Source organism: Salmo salar, chromosome ssa01, assembly GCF_905237065.1.
Source record: "Salmo salar chromosome ssa01, Ssal_v3.1, whole genome shotgun sequence".
In the NCBI taxonomy this organism is placed as follows: domain Eukaryota; kingdom Metazoa; phylum Chordata; class Actinopteri; order Salmoniformes; family Salmonidae; genus Salmo; species Salmo salar.
In genome coordinates this window covers 148784854-148798870 of record NC_059442.1, presented here as the reverse complement: position 1 = coordinate 148798870, position 14017 = coordinate 148784854, and the positions used below count along the sequence as shown (strand labels likewise).

The 14017-nt window shown below is 42.1% G+C and overlaps 1 protein-coding gene across 6 annotated transcripts in view; it reads left to right on the top strand.

Annotated features, from left to right (window-relative positions):
- The window catches only part of copt1 (High affinity copper uptake protein 1), a 38350-nt gene that overhangs the window by 6420 nt on the left and 17913 nt on the right, over nt 1-14017 (top strand). Inside the window, exon 2 of one of the 6 annotated variants that reach the window (XM_014136650.2) lies at nt 3074-3203. The gene's annotated coding sequence lies outside the window, so the exon portion shown is untranslated. 6 annotated transcript variants of the gene reach the window in all.

Below are 14017 nucleotides of genomic sequence, written 5' to 3'. Positions count from 1 at the left end.
AAACGTGTCAAATAACGTTATTTGACACGTCCATAAAAAATTGTGTAGTTATTACGCATTGATTACACTCACTCGTATTTCATGTCACAACGATTAATCGATACGTATGCTATGACGCTGGTAAAGTTGTCTCGCACACCTACAGTGCAGGTCATAAAAAAGCTAGCTAGCTCATGGATGCAATCAATGTTCTCCCCAAAAACATAGCAAACCGACTATCTGTTTCAGTAGCTATTGTTAGCTAGCTAACTATATAGCTAGGTGTCATCTAAAACAACCCTAATTTATAAGACAGTTTTTATTTGATTAATGGTGGTCGGACCCATCTATGTGAAGCTAGCCACAATAAGGATTATCCACAATAGTGGACTTTGCGGTTAGCCTTCAAAATAAATGTATGGCATAATTCTGCTATTTGTATTCATTTGCATTAGTCAATGACGTACTTTTATTTTGAAGGCAAACCGTAAATTCCACTGTTGTGCCTAGTCCTTATTGTGGCTAGCTTCACAACCCGGTGCGATCGACCCTCACTAGCCAGATGAAGCTAGCTGGCAGCTTATAACATTAGCTTTGGGCAACAGGGTTAATTAGCTGGCTAGCTATTTATTTTCATGAACTGAAGTTCAATTTCAATAGGTGAACAACAAGTGGCAACCTAGTTAATACTTACTCACAAGGATTCCTATATCATTGCTAAGAATAATGAAAATGAATGCAGTTTTACTTGTCATTGTTTTCAGGCTGGTTGTATTGGTGCTAGCTCGGTACCAAGCTAAATCTAACTACCCCAGAAGTTGCGGTCGAACAAATTATGCTTTATTACCAATGCGGTATTGTAAACGCATCATTCGTGGCCGGTGTTTGCTTGTTTGTAGACTTTTGTACAGCTTTCAAAAAAATGCATACATTTCACCTTTATTTAACCAGGTAGGCTAGTTGAGAACAAGTTCTCATTTACAACTGCGACCTGGCCAAGATGAAGCAAAGCAGAGTGACAAAAACAACAGTTACACATGGGATAAACAAACGTACAGTCAATAACACAATCGAGAATCTGTATACAGTGTGTGCAAATGAAGTAAGGAGGTAAGGCAATAAATAGGCCATAGTGGCGAAGTAATTACATGTTAGCAATTAACACTGGAGTGATAGATGTGCAGATGAGCATGTGCAAGTAGAAATTCTGGTGTGCAAAAGAGCAGGAAAAAAACAAATATGGCGATGACGTAGTTGGTTGGATGGGCCATTTACAGATGAGCTGTGTACAGCTGTAGCGATCGGTAAGCTGCTCTGACAGCCGATGCTTAAAGTTAGTGAGGGAGCTGTAAGTCTCCAACTTCAGTCATTTTTGCAATTCGTTCCAGTCATTGGCAGCAGAGAACTGGAAGGAAAGGTGGCCAAACGAGATGTTGGCTTTGGATGACCACTGAAATATACCTGCTGGAGCATGTGCTACGGGTGGGTGTTGCTATGGTGACCAGTGAGCTGAGATAAGGCGGAGCTTTACCTAGCAAAGACTTACAGGTGACCTGGAGCCAGTGGGTTTGGCGACGAATATGTAGCGAGGACCAGCCAACGAGAGCATACAGGTCACAATGGTGGGTAGTATATGGGGCTTTGGTGACAAAACGGATGGCACTGTGATGGACTGCATCCAATTTGCTGAGTAGAGGTTATTTTGTTGGAGGCTATTTTGTAAATGACATCACCAAAGTCAAGGATTTGACAGTGCTACTGTATCTTTTTTGACACGTAAAGACCCAAACGGCATTCCATAGTATGTATGTCGTGAAGCTATTACTGTCTAACTCCGGTAGGGCAACATCTGAAAAATAGCGCACTTGGTAGTGTGTACCGGTGCTCAACCAGTTGGCGAAAAGCCAACATCACCCCTGACAGAGAGCGGTTGATTATCTTGGCTTTAATGGATTTCGCCTTTGCGTTTCGCTGAAATGTTCTTACTCTTTCAAATGACTGCTCGACTTGTTGACTGCTCGATCCAAACAGCAGACATTGTGGACTAGGTTAGGAATGCTGTGTTGCATGTGTAGCGCAACATTTTACGTGGTGTCATTGCGTCATGTACCTACGTTATATAGGTAAGCATGGCAGCTTTGACAGCAGTTTTTAACATCAGCATTTAACTAGACATCGGGCCAATACCGATGTTGGCATTTTTAGCGAATGTCGGACGATTTTATATCGTGCATCCCTACTAGTCACTTTAATAATGTTTACATATCTTGCATTACTCATCTCATGTGTATATACTATTCTACTGTATCTTAGTCTATGCCGCTCTGACATTGCTCGTCCATATATTTATATATTCTTAATTCTATTCCTTTACCTAGATTTGTGTGTATTAGGTACATGTTGTGAAATTGTTCTACATTACTTGTTAGATAGTATTGTACTGTCGGAGCTAGAGAAACAAGCATTTCGCTACACCCGCAATAACATCTGCTAAACATGCGTATGTGACCAATAACATTTGATTAACAATTCCCTTGTACAGGGACCCAAGCACAAGAAATGGCAATATTAGTTGTTTTATGCATCAGCATTCAGTTTATGATCAATTATTTTGATCAGGGAAGTTTTTTTTGTTTAACAGTCTAACAGTCTAAGTGATGTGGATTGACCACACTGACTGTTTGTCTGGTTAAAGGATGGTTTTAGACAAAGGTGTAATGGTTCCTCACTCAAAGATGTCCCACAAAGTTTACTTCATTTTTCTTCACTGCATTAGGGATAGCGTAAACAGCCGTTTCGGTTTTAGAAAAGATAAAAGATTGTTGGAGCAGTAAACAAATAAGTGACTGGACATCCCATTATTTCTTCAGTTGGTTGTTTTGTCCAGCACACATGTTTTGGATGTGTTCTTAAAGGGGCAATCCGCAGTTGCTACATTCATTTTTGGGGAGGGGGAAACCGTGTTATTGGCTGGATCAAAGGAAATGAGAGGCAGAATGGTCACATGAGGCGGACAGTCATGAGAAGGCAGATTAGTGCACTTCGGCATGACGCATTCACTTTCCCACTCTCACACATTCACTCTCTCCAGCAGGCGAGCACACTCGGGATCAGACTACACACCTGTACACATTGATGGGTTGCATGAACACTCGCACACATTGACAAGTATCTTGTCATTGATTTGGCTGTAACAGAAGTTCTGCATGTGGTGAGACATTTGGGTAAGTTTTTTTAAAAGTTAGATTTTAACTGGAATAAAACAATATTACATATCAATTATCGAATCAAGAATGTTTAGGCCACCATTTTAATAATGTACATTTCCTTGTTGTATGAAATGTACTTAAGCTGTCTTTACTTTGCATGCGCCAATGCATCTTTTTGGTTGTTCTGGAAAAAAGCATCGACTCTATTTGTTTCCTGCTTTATGTTTAGCTCAACTGAGTGGGCTAATATGAAGGGATTAGGCTAATTAACTATTACCCATTCTACTTTGACTGACTGAGAGCAGTCTTTTGTAATTTGAGTCATCTACATGAATGATGAAAATCATTCTTTGTTGTAAATATCTTCCAGCATTGTGTAGCCTACTTCAGTTTCCACTCGGGTACAAAACTATTTACTTTGGTTAAAGATCAGAGTTCTTAGGTTTATGATTCCAAGGACTTGCAGGAACATTTCACAATGGCTTTTATAACCTCATGTGGAGTGTGATTATATTCACAGTTCTTTGAACTCTGAGACGAGTGCTGTGTAACACGACTTTAGACTGTTCTTGTCTTGCTTTAAAGGGCACAATGGTCTTCGCTTTGGACTTCTCAGCAACTGATAAGAATTTAAGGTTCACGTTGACTTTGATGGAATGTTTATTTCTAAACCTAAGAGGACTTACATGTTGGACTTAACGCGAAGAGAGACACCACCCATTATGAATAGCCTGTCTTTATAACACTGTTTTTGAGTATTAAGGTCAATTTCGTTGTGTACTTGGTCATAATGTCTACCTGAGTCTGGACTGTTTGTTTTGGTGAGGATTAGGCCCATATGTTCAAAGGGCTAACTTCTCACTGTGGCAACAACTGAGTCTAGCAGAGCTGAGTAGAAAAATATGAGGTAACAGATGTCTTGACTGGCAGGTTAATTGATGTGATTTTGGGTCTTTTCATTTTGATTCTCGATGTCTGTTTTCCTTGTCCCCGGATGTCATTGGTTTCTGCCTCGGGGTGTCCCAGACATTTGGTATAACATGTTTTTCTCTAATTTAATAACATTAATGTCCGTTAAGTGGGCATTTATTAGGTTATAAAGGCAGTTTTCTACGGATGTGGCCTCTGGTTGTTTGGCCATTAAATTAGTAATGGTCCTGGTAGAGCTCTCGAGTCAAGTAGAACATTTTCCCACCTCGATTGATTGCCCACTCATGTAGGGAGTGAAGGTGCTTTCAAGGTGCCATGGCTAGTAGACATGGATGACTCTGGAACTGTGTATGAAATAGCCTTGGCACACAGTGGTCCAAACTGGCTTCACAGTTCTTGGGACCATGTGGTTATGTTTGTAGCCTAAAATGTGCTTTCCTCAATATAGGTACATTTCGCATCCAAACACAACTAAAATTAGCCTAACTACCAGGAATTGCATTATCAATATCTAGATTACAAAATGGCAAAGCTGAAATTGTTATCTTGGCCTAGAAATGTTCATAGTCTGAATTCCTTGATGTCCAAGGAAATGGTTTCAACCAGCATTTACAATAGACCCCAGCCAGCGTTCTCCACCAGTGGGTTCAGTACAGTAGGTTGAGGGGTTCATAGTGATTGTGAGATGTTTTAACCATCTCTCCAAAGTAATAACACTAGGCACTTTGGAGAATTTGACTGACTTGTTTAATTATGGTGTTAACTTTTTAATCAGTGCTAACCCAGGAGCATTAGAGGATCTGGGGTTTGTCCTCAGGCTGGTGCTGGTGGCACGGTGCCAAGCCCAGGACCAGGCTACTCCAAGTCTGAGTGGTTACCCACTTTATCCCTCTTCAAGCTCAGAGTAAAACACAGACCTGGAACTCAGCTTCAAACATGAATCTTTGCAACATTTTTGGCACAGCCGAATACCTAGGCCTATTTGGGCGATTTCCGTGGGAAGGTTAACCTGAGCATGCCCAAATAAAGTTAACAATTTCCAAATGAGGTCTATGTTAGTTCTGGCTTTATTTGAAAAGTAGGAAAGTGCATGAATTTTGGCCAATTCCGAGTAGGAGGGCAAGACTCAAAGGCTTCAGTCAATCATGTGACCAACCACCTTGTTTCAGTCCTATGTGGAAACATTTGAAATGGTGTTTCTTACATTGGATTAAAGTAGAGACTCAGAACAAGAATATGATATCATACACTACAGTTGAGGAACAAGGGGGAAAGTAATGCTGCTTTGAAAGTTGAACTTGTAACACTTTTGAGAAAATGGTCTGTAAATGTTTTGGTACACCTACTGGAGAGCTCTGCTTTGTCTACACCGGCTATTCCCAAACTGGGGTACGTGCAATGCCGTCGGGGGTACCCAAATAAAAATGTGACTCACATTTTCAAACTGTTTTTTTTGATTTTCCAACGGGGCTATACATTTGGGTGAGGTTTTCTCGCCTGAGTAGCCTCGTTTCACTGCCAAAAATAAAATTGAACCATCTAGTGTTCAGCGAAAAAACACAATGTCAAATAATTAACATCAAATCACATTAACCGTTACTCTCTCGCGGGAATTCCACTAACGGTCCGGAGAGCTCCAACTTTTTAATCATGGCCTCAATTTTGTCCCGCACATTGAATATAGTTGCAGAGTCCCTGTAATCCTAGATTCAGATCATTCAGGCGAGGAAAAAAGAATCACCCAGGTAGGCCAGTCGTGTGAGAAACTCGTCATCATGCAAGCGGTCAGACGAGTTAAAATTATGTAGCCAATCGTAGCTGCTGCTCATTCCTTTTTCTCCGAACATGGATAAATGGTTAAAAAAAGTAAGGCCCGTATCCATAGAGAGACATACCAGCTCTACTGGTAGTAGTGCACCTGTCAACGACACAAGTTGTTCTGCTTCCACGAGCACATCCAATGCTAGCATCAGTAATTCTACATTTGTTGCTAGCCCAGCTAGCATGGACACTGACAGTTGTAAATCTGATGCAGCCAAAGAGCTACTGCCCCATTACCCAGGAAAGCACCGAATAACAGACAGGGACGTTGGACCATCGAAGAGGTGCAAATATGATGAGAAATACATTGATTTGGGGTTCACCTATATTGGGAGTAGTGCCTTTTACTCAGCCACAGTGTGTTATATGTGCAAAAAGTACTATCTCACAACTCGATGAAACCTTAACTCTTGCGCAGACATTTAGAAACTAAACATGCCAATTTGAGTGAGAATTAGGACGACTTTTGAGTAGTAAGACATGTCTAAAAGCAAGTGGCTAGGACAGGCAAGCCCCAAACTATTGTGGACTTAATTCTTCCTGCTGCCGTGGATATGGCTGGGACAATGCTGGGGGGAAAAGGCCCGAAAAACTATACAGGCAATTTCTTCATCAAACAACACTGTTTCACAACGCATTAGTGACATGGCAGGAGATGTTTTGAAACAATTACTGCTTTGCATACAAGCCAGTGAATTCTATGCGTTACAGCTGACGTGGCGTGCCTGGCACAGCTCCTGGTATATGTCCGTTACGTTTATGGGGGGTCAAGTAAGAAAGAAATCCTCTTCTGGAAACCAGGACAACAGGACAGGATATTTTTTAAGTACTGGACAGCTTTGTGATATCAAATGAACTTTGGTGGTCAAGATGTGTTATCTGTACTGATGGAGCAAAAGCTATGACAGGGAGACATAGTAGAGTGGTAATGTGCATGCAAACAGTTGCTCCTGACGCCACTTGGGTACACTGCAGCATCCACCGAGAAGCTCTTGCTGCCAAGGGAATGCCTGACAGCTTGAAAGATGTTTTGGACACTACAGTGAAAATGGTTCACTTTGTTAACCTCTGGGGTATGTGGGACGCTAACACACTATTCAACAGCCAGTGAAATAGCAGGGCGGAAAATTCAAAACAACAATCTCATAATTCAAATTTCTCAAACATAAAACTATATCCCATTTTAAAGATGCACTTCTCGTTAATCCAACCACATTGTCAAATTTCAAAAAGGCTTTACGGCGAAAGCATAACATTAGATTATGTTAGGACAGCGCCGAGACAAGAAAAACCACACAGCCATTTTCCAAGCAAGGAGAGGCGTCACAAAAACCAGAAATGCAGCTAAAATTAATCACTAACCTTTGATCTTCATCAGATGGAACTCATAGGACTTCGTTACACAATACATGTATATTTTGCTCTAAAGTTCATATTTATATCCAGAAACCCCATTTTTACATTGGCGTGTTATGTTCAGAAATGTTTTGCCTCCCAAAACTTCCGGTGAATGAGCACATCAATTTACAGAAATAATCATCATAAACGTTGATAAAATATTCAAGTTATTCAAAGAATTATAGATGCACTTCTCCTTAATGCAACCGCTGTGTCAGATTTCAAAAAAGCTTTACGGTGAAGGCAAATTCTGCAATCAGATATCAAAACAAGCCATACAGATACCCGCCATTTGAGTCAACAGAAATGACAAAACTTACATTATAAATATTCACTTACCTTTGATCTTCATCAGAATGCACTCCCAGGAATCCCAGTTCCACAAATGTTTTTTTTTTTCATTTTTTTTCAATAAAGTCCATAATTTGTCCAAATACCTCATTTTTGTTCGCGTTTAGTCCACTACTACAAATGCAGGAAGCGTGCGCAAAGTGTCACGAAGAAAAGTCAAAGTTCTATTTACGTTCGTAGAAACATGTCAAATGATGTATAACATCAATCTTTAGGATGTTTTTTATCATAAATCTTCAGTAATATTCCAACCGGACAATTCCAATGTCTTCAAAAAAGAAAAGGAACACAGCTAACTCTCAAATGAGTGTGCGCCACTGAACTCATGTCATTCTCTGTCATCTGACTCCAGGAGCTCTTATTCTCTCCACAGTCACAGAAGCATGAAACAACGTTCTAAAGACTGTTGACGTCTAGTGGAAGCCTTAGGAAGTGCAAAATGAACCCATAAGTCACTGTATAGGCAATCACTTGAAAAACTACGAACCTCAGATTTCCACACTTCCTGGTTGGGTTTTTCTCAGGTTTTTGCCTGCCATATGAGTTCTGTTAAACTCAGACACATATTTGGTATCATCTGTATACCACCCCAACCTTGTTACAACACAACTGATTGGCTCAAACGCAAATCAATTCTACAAATTCACTTTTAAGGCACACCTGTTAATTGAAATGCATTCCAGGTGACTACCTCATGAAGCTGGTTGAGAGATTGCGAAGTGTGCAACGCTTTAAGGGTGACTACTTTGAAGAATCTTGAATATGAAATACATTTTGATTTGTTTTTAACACTATTTTGGTTACTACATGATTCCATGTGTTATTTCATAGTTTGGATGTCTTCACTGTTATTCTACAATGTAGAGAATAGTAAAAATAAAAACCCTTGAATGAGTAGGTGTGTCAACTTTTGACTGGTTGTGTGTATACAGTTGAAGTCGGAAGTTTACATACACCTTAACCAAATGCACTTAAACTAAGTTTTTCACAATTCCTGACATTTTATCCAAGTAAAAATTCCCTGTTTTAGGTCAGTGTTGAGATTTCTAGCTCACTCAGGAAAAGAAAAAAAAAATAGATAAAAGAGAAGCAAATGGGTCTGTGTTCAATTAAATGGGGAACGAGTGATTTCTTTAAGTTTCTTAGATGCTCAGATATGTTACGTTATGTGCGCATGCGCAGCTTCACTAGAGACTTAAATTACAGCACCTGGTAATCACTTCACCGTAGACAATCATCAGGAGCACACAGCCCGTTGGTATGTAACTGCGAACTACTCAGTCTAGCTTTGACGTTTAAGTCACTTATGTTTGTGCACTGAACGTTTACCTCACTGTGTCGGTGTTAGTAACTTATAGCTCGCTGGGTGCGGTAGCTCAGCGAACCAGATGCTATATAGCATTAGGCTATTATTATCAGCCATTTGCATTGTGCTGATTGTTCGGAGCACTCTGCTGGTTTCTGGTGGCGGTGGTGATAGCGGTGGTTTGGTTCGGTGATCCATGGTGGAGTGCCGCATTATGTTGCGTTTGTGTAAATCCTTTGGACGAGGCATGTGGTGGCATGGGTTCTGTGTCCTGTGACAGCGTCCATAGCAACCTGTGACGGCAGAGTCACTGTGCGCATGCTCCTCTGACGCTGGGCATTCTGGGTGATGTAGTCGGTGCTGTTTTAAGCCAGATTCGCCACATCTTTGGTGTTGCAGGCTTATTTGATTTATTATTTACATTATTATTATATTACTTGAATAATATACTAAATAATATCTGAATAATATATTGTCATTACTTGTTTGTTGTATTTCAGGTTTATGACCTGTGGTCATTTTGATTTAAAATAAAATTAAGGACAAAACACGAGTCATGACATTGTGTGCTTCCTGGTGAGCCTTTTCGGAGGGCTAAATAACGAAAATCCGAACAGTTAGGATCACCACCTTATTTTAAGAATGTGAAATGTCAGAATAATCTTAATTTTATTTCAGCTTTTGTTTCTTTCATCACATTCCCAGTGGGTCAGAAGTTTACATACTCAATTAGTATTTGGTAGCATTGCCTTTAAATTGTTAAACTGGGGTCAAATGTTTCGGGTAGCCTTCCACAAGCTTCCTACAATAAGTTGGGTGAATTTTGGCCCATTCCTCCTGACAGAGCTGGTGTAACTGAGTCAGGTTTGTAGGCCTCCATGCTCGCACATGCTTTTTCAGATCTGCCCACAAATGTTATATAGGATTGAGGCCAGGGCTTTGTGATGGCCACTCCAATACCTTGACTTTGTTGTCCTTAAGCCATTTTGCCACAACTTTGGAAGTATGCTTGGGGTCATTGTCCATTTGGAAGACCCATTTGCGACCAAGCTTTAACTTCCTGACTGATGTCTTGATGTTGCTTCAATATATCCACATAATATTCCTCCCTCATGATGCCATCTATTTTGTGAAGTGCATCAGTCCCTCCTGCAGCAAAGCACCCCCACACCATGATGCTGCCACCCCCGTGCTTCACGGTTGGGATGGTGTTTTTTGGCTTGCAAGCCTCCCCCTTTTTCTTCCAAACTTAACGATGGTCATTATGGCCGAACAGTTCTAAACTTCAAAATGGCAGCAGGTTTACGGGCGCCAAACCAATTGTGCTATTGTGTGTGTTTTCACGTTATTTGTAACTTATTTTGTACATAATGTTTCTGCAAGCATATGTTACGGCAAAAAAGAGCTTCTGGATATCAGGACGGCCATCACTCACCTCAGATTGGACAGATTTTTTTTTTTATACAACAAGGAGGACGCACAAGGCATTCTCCAAACACTCCACAGGGCCGACAGCCCTGTTATTTGCAAGAGGAAGCGACACAGGTACAGAGGACAAAGAGCCGGATGCCTGGTCAAGACCCAGATAAGGCGAGTGGGGAAGCTGCCGTTACCGTCAATACTACTCGCCAACGTGCAATCGTTGGACAATAAATAAGACGAGATACGATCACGAATATCCTACCAACAGGACATCAAACTGTAATATCCTGTTTCACGGAATCGTGGCTGAATGATGACATGGATATTCAGCTAGCGGGATATACACTGCACCGGCAAGATAGAACAGCACACTCTGGTAAGACAAGGGGGGGGGCAGTCTGTGCATATTTGTAAACAGCTGGTGCACGACATCTAAGGAGGTCTCTAGATTTTGCTCGCCTGAAGTAGAGTATATCGTGATAAATAGCAGGTCACACTACTTGCCTAGAGTTTTCAGCTATACTTTTCGTGGCTGTTTATTTAGCACCACAGACAGATGCTGGCACTAAGACCGCACTGAGTCAGCTGTATAACGAAATAAGCAAACAGGAAACCACTCACCCAGAGGCGGTGCTCCTAGTGGCCAGAGACTTTAATGCGGGTTAACTTAAATCGGTTCTACCAAATTTCTATCAGCATGTTAAATGTGCAACAAGAGGGAAACTCTAGATCACCTGTACTCCACACACAAAGATGCATACAAAGCTCTCCCTGGCCCTCCATTTGGTAAATCCGACCAACTCAATCCTGATTCCTGCTTACAAGCGAAAATTAAAGCAGGAAGCACCAGTGACTGTATTAAAAAAAAAAAAAAAAAAAGAAAAGTGGTCAGATGAAGCAGATGCTAAACTACAGGACTGTTTTGCTATCACAGACTGGAACATGTTCCGGGATTCTTCCGATGGCATTGAGTACACCACATCAGTCACTGGCTTTATCAATAAGTACATCGAGGACGTCGTCCCCACAGTGACGCTACGTACATACCCCAACCAGAAGCCATGGATTACAGGCAACATTCGCACTGAGCTAAAGGGTAGAGCTGCCGCTTTCAAGGTGTGGGACTCTAACCCGGAAGCTTAAAAGAAATCCTGCTATGCTCTGCGACGAACTATCAAACAGGCAAAGCGTCAATACAGGGCTAAGATTGAATCATACTACACCAGCTCTGACGCTCGTCTTGTGGCAGGGCTTGCAAACTATTAGACTACAAAGGGAAGCACAGCCGCGAGCTGCCCAGTGACACGAGCTAAACCACTTCTGTGCTCGCTTCGAGGCAAGCAACACTGAGGCATGCATGAGAGCATCAGCTGTTCCGGACGACTGTGTGATCACGCTGACGTGAGTAAGACCTTTAAACAGGTCAACATACACAAGGCTGCGGGGCCAGACTGATTACCAGGACGTGTGCTCCGGGCATGTGCTGACCAACTGGCAGGTGTCTTCACTGACATTTTCAACATGTCCCTAATTGAGTCTGTATTACCAACATGTTTCAAGCAGACCACCATAGTCCCTGTGCCCAAGAACACAAAGGCAACCTGCCTAAATGACTACAGACTCGTAGCACTCACGTCCGTAGCCATGAAGTGCTTTGAAAGGTTGGTAATGGCTCACATCAACACCATTATCCCAGAAACCCTAGACCCACTCCAATTTGCATACCGCCCAAACAGATCCACAGATGATGCAATCTCTATTGCACTCCACACTGCCCTTTCCCACCTGGACAAAAGGAACACTTATGTGAGAATGCTATTCATTGACTACAGCTCAGCGTTCAACACCATAGTACCCTCAAAGCTCATCACTAAGCTAAGGATCCTGGGACTAAACACCTCCCTCTGCAACTGGATCCTGGCCTTCCAGACGGGCCTCCCCCAGGTGGTAAGGGTAGGTAGCAACACAACACATCTGCCACGCTGATCCTCAACACTGGAGCTCCCCAGGGGTGCGTGCTCAGTCCCTTCCTGTACTCCCTGTTCACCCACGACTGCATGGCCAGGCACGACTCCAACACCATCATTAAGTTTGCAGACGACACAACGGTAGGCCTGATCAACGACAAGACAGCTTATAGGGAGGAGGTCAGAGACCTGGCCGGGTGGTGCCAGAATAACAACGTAACCAAGACCTAAGGAGATGATTGTGGACTACAGGTAAAGGAGGACCGAGCACACCCCCATTCTCATCGACGGGGCTGTAGTGTAGCAGGTTGAGTTCCTTGGTGTCCACATCAACAACAAACTAGAATGGTCCAAACACACCAAGACAGTTGTGAAGAGGACACGACAAAGCCTATTCCCTCTCAGGAAACTGGAAAGATTTGGCATGGGTCCTGAGATCCTCAAGGTTCTACAGCTGTAACATCGAGAGCATCCTGACTGGTTGCATCACTGCCTGGTACGGCAATTGCTCGGCCTCTGACCGCAAGGCACTACAGAGGGTAGTGCGTACGGCCCAGTACATCACTGGGGCTAAGCTGCCTGCCATCCAGGACCTCGACACCAGGCGGTGTCAGAGGAAGGCCCTAAAAATAGTCAGACCCCAGTCAAAGACTGTTCTCTCTACTACCGCACGGCAAGCGGTACCGGAGTGCCAAGTCTAGGACAAAAAGGCTTCTCAACAGTTTTTACCCCCAAGCCATAAGACTCCTGAACAGGTAATCAAATGGCTACCCGGACTATACAGCGCAAACGGGCTCTAACCAGAATAGAAAGAGTAGGAGGCCCCGGTGCACACCTGAGCAAGAGAACAAGTACATTAGACGCCTCGCAAGTCCTCAACTGGCAGCTTCATTAAATAGTACCCGCAAAACACCGGTCTCAACGTCAACAGTGAAGAGGCGACTCCGGGATGCTGGCCTTCTAGGCAAATCTGACTGGCCAATAAAAAGATGGGCAAAAGAACACACTGGATAGAGGAACTCTGCTTAGAAGGCCAGCATCCCAGAGTTTTGAGTATAAGCAAAGGGTCTGAATACTTACCTAAGGTATTTCTGTTTTTGCTTTGCCATTATGGGGTATTGTGTGTACATAGGTGGGGGTTAATCAATTATAGAATATGGCTGTAAACTAACAATGTGGAAAAAGTCAAGGGGTCTGAGTTCTTTACGAAGGCACTGTGTGTGATAAATATTTTTATGTTAGGGTGCAATAACTGCTATTAAAGCTACATGTTGTTATTCAAGCCTAAAGTACCATGACCTTTTAACATTACAAAAAATGTGTTATCTTTAAAATATAAAGTCTTTTTCAGACTCTAACATCCATAATGGTTGTTTTTCCTCTAAAGTACTAACGAAAATTACAATCTTTTTAAAATAGTTTTTGTTCAGGCATGCCTTTCCTCAATGAATATCCATGTTTTGACCTATGTCTTACAAACTCAGACTTTTGCTAATATGTTAAGAAAAAGCTTGACCTACATTTAACATCTGTAACGCTTCATATTTGTGTTCTACAAAATGCCAATATTTAGAAGTCTGCTTTCTTGAGTATAGACCCCCCCCCCAAGGTGTACTGTAGACGCACACATCAAA